This window comes from Mustela lutreola, chromosome 6 (genome assembly GCF_030435805.1).
Source record: "Mustela lutreola isolate mMusLut2 chromosome 6, mMusLut2.pri, whole genome shotgun sequence".
Lineage (NCBI taxonomy): Eukaryota > Metazoa > Chordata > Mammalia > Carnivora > Mustelidae > Mustela > Mustela lutreola.
This window is the reverse complement of record NC_081295.1, coordinates 140,438,033-140,451,485: the sequence shown is the minus strand read 5'-3', so window position 1 is coordinate 140,451,485 and position 13,453 is coordinate 140,438,033. Positions and strand designations below refer to the sequence as shown.

At 35.5% G+C, this 13,453-nt stretch overlaps 1 pseudogene; it reads right to left on the bottom strand.

Annotated features, from left to right (window-relative positions):
• Nucleotides 1-872: 872 nt before the first annotated feature.
• Nucleotides 873-13,453, bottom strand: part of LOC131834720 (elongation factor 1-alpha 1-like) — a 104,652-nt pseudogene continuing 92,071 nt past the window's right edge.

The window sequence follows — 13,453 nt, the reverse complement described above, 5'->3', positions numbered from 1 at the left end:
AAATATACACTGAGTTCCCAAGAATTAAAACAAGATTTTAAGCACACTATTCTCTTTCAAAACACATGGAGAAACCAAGACAATGCAAAAGCTGTTTTATGATTATGGCAGAATCACTAAACAAATCATTTCCATGCCTAAATAACAGGAGGTTAGGCCAGACATCTCATTTCCCACCTCCTCTTTTTCCATCCCCAAAATAGATGATTACTTGCTTATTTTGTAAAGTAAGTGTTAAAAAGTCTCTTGGACATTTGGAAAAAGCAACAACAACAACAAAGAACAGTGATGCAGAACAAATTTTGATTAATCTTCTACTTTTTAATTTTTTTTTTACTTTTTTTAACTTTTTTTAATTCTCATTAAATGTTCATTTTAATGGGTCTCAAAATTCTGTGACAGGATTTTGGTCAAGTTGTTTCCATTAAATAGTACTGATTTTAAAAATTACCAACTTAATGGGATGCCTAGGTGGCCCAGTCAGTTAAGCATCTGCCTTCAGCTCAGGTTATGACTCCAGAGTTCTGGGATCAAGTCCCACACCAGTCTCCTTAGTCAGCAGGAAGCTTCCTTCTCCTTCTGCCTCTGCCTGCCACTCCCCTGCTTATGCTCTCTCTCTCTTCTCTCTCTATCTGACAAATAAATAAATAAATAAAATCTTTTTAAAAATTAGTGACAAAACTGCCACACACACACACACACAACAAATGGTCCACAAAATGTTCTCATTTTCTTCTGAAGGTTTTACAATGCATTGCTATCATTAACCAGTATTTTACTACTAAACTTATATGGTGAATTGACACAAATAGCTTTGAGACCGTTCTTCCACCACTGATTAAGACTAGTGTGATGGGTGTTGGGGATATTATTCACTTATGAACTTTCTGGGCAGACTTGGTGAGCTTGCTAGCTCCAGCTGCCTTCTTGTCCACCACTTTGATGGACATCCATAGAAACCGACAGATGGTTTCTATGTCATGAACAGCAAAATGGCCTGAGGAGGATAATCAGAGAAGCTCCCAACACACATAGGCTTTCTAGGAACTGTATCAATGATAGCAACATCACCAGATTTCAGGAACATGGGGCCATCTTCCAGCTTTTTTCCAGAACTGTGGTCAGTCTTCTCCTTCAGTTCAGCAAACGTGCAACAATGTGAGCTGTGTGATAATCCAATGCAAATGCATATCCAGCACTTATTTTGCTGGATGTTTCAGGATAATCACCTGAGTGGTAAAGCCAGCTGCTTCTGTAGTTGAGTCATTTTCACTGTGTTCAGCCACAGGGCCATGACAAACATCTTTGACAAATATATTCTTGATATTGAAACCCACATTGTCCCCAGAAATAGCCTCACTCAAAGATTCATGCTGCATTCCAGCAGACTTTATATCAGTTATAATATTGACTAGAGCAAAGGTGACCACCATGCCTGGTTTAAGAACATGAATCTCTGGGACACCTAAATGGCACAGTCCGTTGAGCATCTGGCCCTTGGCTTCAGCTCAGGTTGTGATTTTAGGGGTGTGAGATCAAGCTCCACATGGGACTCCATGCTCAACATAAAGTCTACTTAGAATTCTCTCCCTCTCTCCCTCTGCCCCTCTCCACCTCTGAAATAAATATATTATTCTTAAAAACAAAAAACAAAACAAAACAAAACAATAGTCTCCACTCAGCCCACAGGGACAGTACCAATATGACAAATCCTGTAGATATCCTGGAGGGACAGATGCAAGGGCTTGTCAGTTGGACAAGTTTGTGGCAGGATGCAATCTGGGGTTTCAGGTAGTATGGTTCCACTGACATTGCCATTTTTACAGATTACTTTCCATCCCTTGAACCAAGACATGTGAGCACTTGGCTACAGCATGTATGCTGTCACTCTTCCAACCAGAAACTGGCATAAATGTTACTGTCTCAGGATTGTAGCCAATCTTCTTAATGTAGGTGCTGACTTCCTTAATGAGTTCCTCGCATCTCTTCTGGCTATAGGATGGTTCAGTGGAATCCATTTTGTGAACCCCAGTGATTAGTCATTTACTAATTGTTATTAGTTGTTTACACCCAGTGTGTATGCCAGAGGGTTTGCTTGTGGGTCTGCCCATTCTTGGAGATACTTTCTTCAAATTCACCAACACCAGCAGAGACGATCAGGACAGCACAGACAGCCTGAAATGTAAATGTAATTATGTTGTTGATGGAGTCTCTGTGTCCTAGGACATCAATAATGGGGGACTCAATGATGGTCACATAATACTTGTTGGTCTTGAATTTCCACATGGAGATGTCAATGCTGATATCATCTTCACCTTCAGCTTTCAGTTTATCCAACACCCAGGCTTACTTGAAAGGGCCTTTTCCTACCTCAGCAGCCTTCTTCTCAAGTCTTTCAATTGTTCTTTTGTTGTTTCCACCACATTCACAGATCAGATAATCAAGTAGTGGTAAACTTGCCTGAATCTATGCATCCATGATGTCAATGAGTCATCTCCTTTCCCACTTTATTTTAGATTTAGTGATGGTTTTCATGACACCGGTGTTCTGATGACAAACTGTTGTGAAAAAGCAGGCTACAACTTTTTAAAAACTTGTAAATCTATTTGGGGAACTTGGTATTTTGAGAAGAAATGAATGAAAAAGAAGATCCTGGATCTAAAACTCAAGTCAGGTTGACTTCAGAGAGAATTCAATAATGAGTTATTGTTGGGAAAGTGAAGTAGCATACCAATAGGAAACTAACTACACAAACATGGCTCATCTCTTTTGTGCCCCTGGTGTATTTCAGGGTTCAATATTCAGCTCCTTAGAATTCCCATATCCTCCATTCCTGAATAGGAGCGATCTGCATATTTTTACATCATACAGGCACAATGAAAATACCAACTCACTGATTTCATCTTGTTTAGTTAAATTTTCAACAAGATAAGGAATCATAATGCTCTATTCTTTGGACATGCACACAGACACCCCAAGACGGGTAGACTATTAGGTCTTTGAATGTGCAGATTCTATTTAACTCCCTTGTTTCCTAGCAGTTACCACTATGTACATAACACAGGATTAAAAATCATGGGCTGCATACATAAAAATAAAGTACTTAATATGGAGTTTCTTTAAGGTAGAGCAAGAATTGAACATTAACAAAACAATAAAATATTTCTATTTACTCATTATTCACTGGTGCTGAGCACTATACCCACTTTACCTTTAATCCTTAAAATTCCTCTGTCAGGCATTATCATTTACATTTCACAGAAAGGGTATTTCTAAGAAATAAATGGTCCACTGTGATACACAGAGTAACCTGTGGCCTGGTTCTCAACCGCAGCCTGTCTGGCTGCACACCCCCATGCTCTCTCCCTTCCAGCACACTTTCTTTCCTTACTGCTCTAACCACATGCCATCCAATTTACGTATGACTTCATGAATACTATAATGAAAAAGCATGGAGAAAATGTGTTTCTGCTTCACAGCTCGCTAATATCTTCCAACCAGATCTCCAACTAGTAATCACTTTGTCTTGTGGGTAAGTTGTTTTGTTTTGGTTTATCAAAATATTTTTCTGTTCAAGGCAAAGCTTGTCTGAGAGGATATACATACATCAGTACCAAATAATAAAATATAAGAGGCATGAAGTTCTCTAGGTAGCCTGTAAGCTAGCCAGGAAAATAACAGAGGGATGAAGCAGGCCAGGAGAAAGAAAGAATGCCCATCATGGTCCTCCAGTTAAATTAAGTCTTCAAAACTTAAGCTCTTTAGCCAGAGGCCTAATCGGTGGAGGACAGTGGACAAAGAAATTGCCTGGGTCCTAAAGCAAAACTCTTGTGCAACCTGGCCTCCTTCTTATTACTGATGTGTTGGTGAAGGAGGCCATGTAGTGACCAAACCCTCTGACTTTGGCTCGCTAATGCAGGTCTCCATCTGCCCTACATTTCAATTACTAGTGTTGGGAGAAGATAAAGAATCAAGTTAAATTTCCCAGAATCACTCAAAAAGCAAGATATAAAAAGCAGCAGCCCTTGTTTGACCTGGGTTCAGTTATTTAATAAAATGTTCTTACAATCCTCATCATCAGATGTAGGACCTGATCCTTATTGGTTGCACATTCTACCCAAAACTAGTTAATTTATAGTATCATATCACTTTGACTCAGTCACTGTAAAGGTTGCCACTGGGTATTATTATTGACTCAAATTTCTCAGTCATGGCATGGCAATAAGTGATCAACACCAGAACCTAATGTTTGCCCTTTTATAAAATAATACCTAAAGAACATAATCATTCTTGCTACTTGATCTTCTTTCTTGATCTTCATCTTCCAAGAAATTATTATAAATGAAATATGACTGATTCTTAACAATGTGCTAAGCTTAACGTTTTATATTTATAGCCACTATGCACTATGCACAATATAAAACATAAAACTACGTTTTATATTTACAGCCACATGCATAACAAATGCCATATCTGCTTTTGTCATAAATATGCAATTAAAACATTTCCCAAACATTGTGTAAACTGTTCTATATAAATTATCACAACAAACCTAGGACATGGTAATGGGAAAAAACCTGAGGCTCAGAGGCCAACATGCCCAACATTGTACGGCTATCTTTTGAAGTAGTAAAACATTATTGGAACCACTGTTTTTGTTCTTATCATATACTGATCTTTATTGTCATTGTTTGTGTCCAGTCAAATGTCAGGTCTTTAAAGCTGAAGAATCCAATGAAAGCAGTTAACACTTTCCCCAGAAAAATCCATACATCTGTCATCATTCCCATGATTTCAGAGAGTGGGAAGACCTACGGTAGCCTGCCTATAGGTTTGAAAATCCATGTACCCTACAGAGCCATGAGCCCTAAGCTCAGAACACCTCATATGCTCTCTTACCCTCCTTCATGTCTTCCACAGGCTTGTGTCTTGCACACTTCTGGTTCTCAAGAAATACACTGACTTCTAAAGAGGAGGACACTTGCTGTGAACTTTGCAGTCTGAGAGGCTATAAATGTGGTTTACCAGAGAGCTTGTTTTTCTTTTTTATTATCATATTCTTGAACACATTAAACCCATGAAAGAGATAACAGTAACTTGTGATCTGAGCCTTGACTTTGGTGAGCACTATGGGAACAGACACTTCTTCACTGGACTGCTTTTGTCTTACATCAAAAGCACTGATGGCTCTAGAAGATCAGGGTATGTCTATGCCAATTGTTTCATGTTGGAGATATTTAGGGAGGTGTTAAAGTGGACATTAGCACTCTTTTTGGAAAGAAAGTATTTTTCTTTCTTGAATACTCTTATCACATAAAAAGAACTTGGCAGACCAAAGGTTGAGACCATTCAATATATGGTCTTTTCGTAAAAACTGAAATTTAATTGAAGGTTTTTAATCTTGGTATGAAGTTCACATATTATTATTATTATTTTACTTTATGTGTCCTTCTAAAAACATTTTAAAGTCCAAACATGCCTTTTATTGTGGGACCTGTAATAAAATATACCTAGAAATAGAAAGTCCAGGCCTTTGCTCCATCCTTTGTGCCTAATTCTGAACTTTATCACCCTTTGCCTAAGTTCTTAAAACCACTTCCTGTCTCAGAACCTCCTGGCTAAGCTGTTAAGTGTTGGATGAAACCAGCTTTTTTCCAGTAATTAAGTCTAATCATGCCATTTGCTTATTTTAAAAACCTTTCTTGGCTCCTATTGCCTATAGCATTAGACCATGTTTCTTATTTTAGCTTGAAAGCCCCTTTTGCCATACGTCTGGCCTTGTGTTCCTTTGCTAACTCCATCTAAACTCTTGTCCCCTTGGTGTGAGCCACCAACACAACCCTAAATTCCAGTTTTACTAAAGTTGTCACTTTTTTTTTCTTTTTTTTAATTAACATATAACATATTATTTGTTTCAGGGATACAGTTCTGTGAATCACCAGTCTTATACAATTCACAGCACTCACCATAACTCATACCCTCCCCAATGTCCATCACCCTTCCATCCCCCTCCCCTCCAGCAACCCTCAGTCTGTTTCCTGAGATTAAGAGTATCTTAATGACTTGTTTCCCTCCCCACTCTGATCTTGTTTCATTTTTCCCTTCCTTCCCCCATGACTCCTCACCCTGCCTCTTGAATTCCTTATATCAGAGAGATAATATGGTAATTGTTTTTCTCTGATCGACTTACTTCGCTTAGCATAATACCCTCTAGTTCCATCCACTTCGTTGCAAATGGCAAGATTTCGGGAGGTTTTGATGGCTGCATAGTATTCTATTGCATATATGTACCACTTCTTCTTTATCCATTAAGCTGTTGATGTAGCCACCACTTTCTAAGCACAATTAGACCTACCACAATAATAAGCATACTATCAACCTGGAAACACCTACTTACATTTTAAGACTCAATTCAATCTTTGTCTCAACCAAGAAGGCTTTTATGAACCTGTCATGTATTTATTTTATCCTTTTAACCTCAGTTCCGTTTTATTAAATAATTTTGTTAAAGCTGATGCCATTGAAAGTTGCAAGTGTGATGCCTATCTTTTCAATAAGACTATGAGGCCCTCAAAAACAAAAACAAATTTTATTGCCTTTGCATACCTAGCACCAGGCCAATAATTGCTGTCATTCACTAGCTCAGAAATTGTTTGAATAATCAATGAGTAATATAGCGGAGTGAATCTGAGCTCTAAGTTTTGCTCTAATTGCTAAGCAGTTTGTAAACTGGAAGTAAATAAATTTAAGGAGAAAATGTCAGACATTTCTAACTAGTATTTTATTGAATTATAATTGACATACAATATTATGTTAGTTCCAGGTATACAACATAGTGATTTAATATTTTCATACATTATGAAATGATCTCCATAATAGTTCTAGGTACCCTGTCACTATACAAAATTATTCAAATATTATTGACTTTGTTCCCTATGATATCCTGCTATTTCTTTATTTTATAACTGGAAGTTTGTATCTCTTAATCTTCACCTATTTTACCTGACCACATCCACATTCCCTTTGCCAACTACTAGATTGTTTTCTGTTTTTTGGATTTTATTTTTTCAATTATTTTGGGTTTTAGATTCTACATATAAGTGAATCATAAGATATTAATCTTTCTCAGTGATAGTTATTTCACTTAGCATAATACACTTTAAGTCCATTCATGTTATCACAGATGGCAAATTGCATTCTCTATTATAACTAATATCCTATTGTATGTATATGGGCTTCCAAAACTAAAAGAATAATATTGAATAAAGGAAGCAATAGTGAGCATCCTCACATTGTTCTTAATCCTAGAGGAAACATTTTCAGCTTTACAACATTAAGTAAGATGTTAGCTGTGGTTCTGTCATATATGGCCTTCTTATTTTGAGGTATGTTCCCCTCTGTTGACTTTTTTGGACTTTTTATCATAAGCAGATGTTGAATTTTGCCAAATGCTTCTTCTGCCTCTATTGAGATGATCATAGGAATTTTATCCCTCACTATGTTAATGGAGTATATCATGCTGATTGATTTGTGATGTCATACCATCTTTGAATCCTTAAGATGGATTCCCCTTGGTCATGGTATATGATCTTTTTAATGTGTTGCTGAATTTAGTTTGATAATATTTTGTTGAAGATTTTTGTATCTCTGTTCATCAGGGGTATTAGCCAGGAATATTCTTTTTTTGTAGTGTCTTTATCTGGTCTTGGTATCAAGGTGTTGCTGACCCCATAAAACAAGCTCAGAAGTGTTCTTCCCTCATCTTCAATTTTTTGGGATAAATTGAGGAGGGTAGATATTAACTCCTTTTTAAATGTGTGGTAGAATTCACCTCTGAATCCATCTGAAAGTGGACTTCTGTTTTGGGGAGATTTTAATTACTTCAATTTCATCACTAGTAATTGGTTTAATGAGACTTTCTAATTCTTCATGATTTCAGTCTTAGAAGATTACACTCTTGTAGGAAATTATCCTTTATTCCTAAATTGTCTAATTTGTTCACATGTCACTATTTTTAATACTCTTTTATGATCCTTTATATTGTTGTAATATTGGCTGAAATTTCTCTTCATTGATTTTTTACTTTATTTATTTGGGCCATCTCTCTTTTTTCCTTGATGTTTCTGGTTTTGTTAATTTTGTTTGTCTTTTCAAAGAAGCAGCTCTTAGCTTCATTGATCTTTTATATTTTGTCCATTTTATTTATTTCCACTCTGATTTTTATTATTTCCTAACTTCTAACTTTAGACTTTGTTTGTTCTTCTTTTTCTAGTTCCCTTAGTTATAAGATTAGATTATTTACTTGAGATTTTTCTCATTTCTTGAGTTGAGCCTGTATTGCTATGAACTTCCCTGTTAGGGCTGCTTTTGCTACATCCCAAAGATTTTGGAAGCTTGAGTGTCCATTTTCATTGTTCTGAAAATAATTATTTTATTTCTTCTTTGGTTTTTGTTGTTGTTGTTGTTGACTCATTGATTGTTTAATAATATGTTGCTGTCTCCACATTTTTGTGAGGTTTTTTTTTTCAGTTTTCTTCTTATGATTGATTTTTAGTTTCCTACCAACTAATTAGGAAAAGATATTTGATATTATTTCAATCTTCTTGAGTTTCTTGAGACGTGTTTTATGGCCTGACATGTGATCTATCCTGGAGAACCTTCCATGTGTAGTTGAAATATATATATATATATATATATATATATATATATATATATATTCATATTCTGCTGTTTGGGGGTTAAATGTTTGTAAATATTAAGCCCACCTGGTCTAATATGTTGTTTAAAGCCAATATGTGCATATTGATTTTATATTTGGATAATCTATTCATTGATGTAAGTGGGATATTAAAGTTCCCTACTATTATTGCTGTCTAATTCTCCTTTTATTTCTGTTACTATTTGCTTGATATATTTAGATGTTCCCATGTTAGGTGCATAACTGTTTACAAATTTGATGTTTTTGCTGGATTGACCTCTTTATTATTATGTAATGCTCTTCTTTGTCTTTGTTACAGTCTTTGTGTTAAAAGACTCTTCTTGGGTCTATCAGAAATACCCAGCAAAAACAAAACAAAACAAAACAAAACAAAAAACAGAACCCTGGACTGAGGGTTAAAATTTCTTGAAATAAACATAAATTTCTTAGGTAAGAAAGAAAGGAAGTAAAGAAAAGAAGATTCAGATATAAATGGTGGAAAGCACCAGACAAATATCAGAAAATACGGAAACTTGGCTATATGGAGAAAGCATATTTATTGATATTCTGCACCAACAACAAGAAGAGAGGGGTACAAAAGAAGAGCCAAATACTAGAAAATCTGGCTTAATGCACTTTTACCCTCTACACAGGAATCTCTTTCTTTAAAGTACAGAAATCCCCAACTCATTTCAATATGAACAACAGGAAAGAATTGTGACCACTTCCATATTAATTAAATATGTAAAATAAATAAAAATAAATAAATACATAAATAGCATAGATGGAAAATATATATAATATGAAGACTCACCAGAAAAAATATGTCTGTAAAGCAGTTTTCATATTTTACACATTGTTACATATTTTTATATTAGTGTAACCTAATTTTTCAAAGAAAATAAAAGAGAATTAATTAAATGGCAAAAGCTATTAAAGAACAAAATAATTCACAATCAAGAAAACTCATAAATGTCATAGCTAAAAAAGAGGAAGATGAGAAATGAGAACAAAATGACCATATAAAGAATTAGAAATAAAAGTAATAGGTTTAGAAATGAAGACTCAATTGAAAGTAATATAAGAGTAAGTAGACAACTCAGGAGCCAATGTTCAGAAATTAAAAGATAGGAAAAAAAAAACTTAAAAAACTAAACAAAGAGACTAAAAATAATTTGATAGATATAGAACAAAGAATACCTAACATGAGTATAATTAGAGGTCCTGATGAAGAAAATCAAAACCATGGCATGAAAGAACACTAAAACAAAACCTAAGAAATCATTCTTATTTGTAAGAAATTTGGATTTATTTATTGAAATGCACAAAATATATATAGGAATTGATACACAATAGTAATATCTTAGTATAAAATAAGAAACTAGATATTTTTATCAAATAGAGAAAATTATTTAATTATGCTAACTATCAGTGATAGTATGTACACTAATTTAAAATTTCTCAAAAATTCTAGAGAATCATTTGCCTATATGAACCCAGTGCCATAAAATTTAGCACCTCTTGAATAAATAACTACCTTGTTATCATCTATCCTAACAAAATAGTCATATCTATAATTGTTATAATAATGGCAAATTGCATTGATCTGAAAATATATATTGGCTGTTATCTGTATCTTTGATTAATTAAAATTTCAGTCCAATAAATCATTACTTACATTGTAAATAATGATGGAGGAGGGAGGAAAGATAATCAAAGTTTGTCACAGCAAATGTTGAGAGCCACTCACCTTCATTCAATGCAGTTCATTCAAGAAAATAAAATTTAAAGGAAATAAGTAATTTGCCCAATATAAAACAGCCAAACAGTACCAGGCTTCAAATACAAGTTTAATCTTTTAATTTTCATGTCCATGCTTTGTTCTATCACATCATGCATAAAATCAAAGTTGTTCATTTTATTTCAGACTAAATATCATAATGTAGGAAATTAGAAAATCGTAGTTTTTAATGAAAGATGATTTCATGGCCTTTATGTAGAAATAATGGAGCACTCTAATGCAAAAGACAATTTTAAAAACAATATTCAGTCAGTGTAGTAAAGAATACTATAATGTTATGGGTTCATCAAAATCTACATGTTGTCTTTCTGGGCTCACAGCTACCTTACAGTTAGGTATGGTCAAGTGCCTGATTTCAAGTCAAAGCAATGTAACATAAATAACCTGTACTATTTCTCAGATGGGCTATAAAAACCTCCTGAAAGTGCATTCTGAGAAGTAAGAAAATATTCTTGGAGCAGATGAAACTAAACTTTGCTTGCTTTTGATTCTTAGTATTAATATAGATAATGAGAGAGAAAAAAATTTTTTAAAAATCCATAAACAAATACCTATTCTCTCTTCCCTATCAGCTGGCTAGATGCCAGTGCCTCAAAAATTACATATTTAAAACAATAAAGTGTTACTAGTGTGGACACCTAGGTCACTTTATAAAACACAACCCTCCACCCATTCTATGTAATGGGTTTACACGAGCAAGAACAAACCTCTTTTTTTTTTAATTTTTTTTTTATAAACATATATTTTTATCCCCAGGGGTACAGGTCTGTGAATCACCAGGTTTACACACTTCACAGCACTCGCCAAAGCACATACCCTCCCCAATGTCCATAACCCCACTCCCCTTCTCCCAACCCCCCTCCTCCCAGCAACCCTCAGTTTGTTTTGTGAGATTAAGAGTCACTTATGGTTTGTTTCCCTCCCAATTCCATCTTGTTTCATTGATTCTTCTTCTACCCACTTAAACCCCCATGTTGCATCACCACTTCCTCATATCAGGGAGATCATATGATAGTTGTCTTTCTCTGCTTGACTTATTTCGCTAAGCATGATTCGCTCTAGTTCCATCCATGTTGTCGCAAATGGCAAAATTTCATTTCTTTTGATGGCTACATAGTATTGCATTGTGTATATATACCACATCTTCTTGATCCTTTCATCTGTTGATGGACATCTAGGTTCTTTCCATAGTTTGGCTATTGTGGACATTGCTGCTATAAATATTCGGGTGCACATGCCCCTTTGGATCACTACATTTGTATCTTTAGGGTAAATACCCAGTAGTGCAATTGCTGGGTCATAGGGCAGTTCTATTTTCAACATTTTGAGGAACCTCCATGCTGTTTTTCAGAGGGGTTGCACCAGCTTGCATTCCCACCAACAGTGTAGGAGGGTTCCCCTTTCTCCGCATCCTCGCCAGCATCTGTCATTTCCTGACTTGTTGATTTTAGCCATTCTGACTGGTGTGAGGTGATATCGCATTGTGGTTTTGATTTGTATTTCCCTGATGCCGAGTGATATGGGGCACTTTTTCATGTGTCTGTTGGCCATCTGGATGTCTTCTTTGCAGAAATGTCTGTTCATGTCCTCTGCCCATTTCTTGATTGGATTATTTGTTCTTTAGGTGTTGAGTTTGTTAAGTTCTTTATAAATTCTGGACACTAGTCCTTTATCTGATATGTTGTTTGCAAATATCTTCTCCCATTCTGTCAGTTGTCTTTTGATTTTGTTAACTGTTTCCTTTGCTGTGCAAAAGCTTTTGATCTTGATGAAATCCAATAGTTCATTTTTGCCCTTGCTTCCCTTGCCTTTGGTGATGTTCCTAGGAAGATGTTACTGCGGCTGAGGTCGAAGAGGTTGCTGCCTGTGTTTTCCTCAAGGATTTTGATGGAATCCTTTCTCACATTGAGGTCCTTCATCTATTTTGAGTCTATGTTCGTGTGTGGTGTTAGGAAATGGTCCAATTTCATTTTTCTGCATGTGGCTGTCCAATTTTCCCAGCACCATTTATTGAAGAGGCTGTCTTTTTTCCATTGGACATTCTTTCCTGCTTTGTCAAAGATTAGTTGACCATAGAGTTGAGGGTCAATTTCTGGGCTCTCTATTCTGTTCCATTGATCTATGTGTCTCTTTTTGTGCCAGTACCATGCTGTCTTGATGATGACAGCTTTGTAATAGAGCTTGAAGTCCGGAATTGTGATGCCACCAACATTGGCTTTCTTTTTCAATATCCCTTTGGCTATTCAAGGTCTTTTCTGGTTCCATATAAATTTTAGCATTATTTGTTCCATTTCTTTGAAAAAGATGGATGGTACTTTGATAGGAATTGCATTAAATGTGTAGATTGCTTTAGGTAGCATAGACATTTTCACAATATTTATTCTTCCAATCCAGGAGCATGGAACATTTTTCCATTTCTTTGTGTCTTCCTCAATTTCTTTCATGAGTACTTTATAGTTTTCTGAGTATAGATTCTGTGCCTCTTTGGTTAAGTTTATTCCTAGGTATCTTATGGTTTGGGGTGCAATTGTAAATGGGATTGACTCCTTAATTTCTCTTTCTTCTGTCTTGTTGTTGGTGTAGAGAAATGCAACTGATTTCTGTGCATTGATTTTATATCCTGACACTTTACTGAATTCCTGTACAAGCTCTAGCAGTTTTGGAGTGGAGTCTTTTGGGTTTTCCACATATAGTATCATATCATCTGCAAAGAGAGATAATTTGACTTCTTCTTTGCCGATTTGGATGCCTTTAATTTCCTTTTGTTGTCTGATTGCTGAGGCTAGGACCCCTAGTACTATGTTGAATAGCAGTGGTGATAATGGACATCCCTGCCGTGTTCCTGACCTTAGCGGGAAAGCTTTCAGTTTTTCTCCATTGAGAATGATATTTGCAGTGGGTTTTTCATAGATGGCTTTGATGATATTGAGGTATGTGCCCTCTATCCCTACACT